The sequence below is a fragment of the Lipotes vexillifer genome, unplaced genomic scaffold (genome assembly GCF_000442215.2).
Source record: "Lipotes vexillifer unplaced genomic scaffold, Lipotes_vexillifer_v1.1 scaffold802, whole genome shotgun sequence".
Lineage (NCBI taxonomy): Eukaryota > Metazoa > Chordata > Mammalia > Artiodactyla > Lipotidae > Lipotes > Lipotes vexillifer.
In genome coordinates, this window is record NW_006790237.1 from 2,070,217 (window position 1) to 2,071,229 (window position 1,013).

Consider the following 1,013-nt stretch of genomic DNA (forward strand, 5'->3'; position numbering starts at 1 on the left):
CCACGTCCCCCAGGTGGGGAACCCGCTCCCAGCGCCGCCGCCGCTGTCCTGCAGCCGCCTACGCCTCCGCTCCCGGCACCCGGCCTGGGTTGTAACGACCCACCGATGCCTGGGGCGCATTCCCGGGTAGTGAGGCGCCCTGCCGGGCCTTAGCAACCACTCCTCCGGCCTCCCCCCGTCTCCACCCCCAGAGCACCCCCCACCCAGTCCCGAAGGCCACTCCCTACCTCCCTGGCCCCGGGATGGGGAGGGGTCTCCGGAGGTCTGGCGTCTCAGCAGCTCTGGAGCGCCCTTGGCGCCAAGTGTTTTTCTGTCTTCCCCGTGCCTTCACTCTTTCTACCTCCCTCCGCCCCCCTTCTCAACTTTCCTTCTCTCTGTGTTCCGCTTCCCTCGGAATCTTTCTGAATCTCTCTCCGTATAAGGCGCCCACCCAGTGTCTCTTTCTGCTTTATTTTTTTTTTTACAGCTTTATTGTGGTAAAACTGAGGCACAATAAATGTACCATATTTAATGTGTACAATGTGATGAGTTTCGACTCACACACTTCCCACCATCACCCCAGTCAAGATAATGAACTATCACCCCAAAAGTTTCCTCAGGGGCTTCCCTGGTGGCGCAGTGGTTGGGAGTCCGCCTGCCAGTGCAGGAAACGCGAGTTCGTGCCCCGGTCTGGGAAGATCCCACATGCCGCGGAGCGGCTGGGCCCGTGAGCCATGGCCGCTGAGCCTGCGCGTCCGGAGCCTGTGCTCCGCAACGGGAGAGGCCACAACAGTGAGAGGCCCGCGTACCGCAAAATAAACAAAACAAAACAAAACAAAACAAAACAAAAGTTTCCTCAGGCCCTTTATGTGTTTCTGTGATTCTCAACTCATCTCTCTTTCTCTACACCCCTGAGTCTCTGTATCTTTTCTTTTCCGTTCGTTATCTCTCTTTCCTCTGTGACACTACCCTTCTCTGTCGCCCTATTCTCTATCCCTGCATCATCTCCTTCCTCTCTTTCTTCACCTCCCCCC

At 57.2% G+C, this 1,013-nt stretch overlaps 1 protein-coding gene across 1 annotated transcript in view; it reads right to left on the reverse strand.

The window, feature by feature from the left end:
- KLK5 (kallikrein related peptidase 5) overlaps positions 1-1,013 on the reverse strand; it is an 11,881-nt gene that overhangs the window by 7,520 nt on the left and 3,348 nt on the right.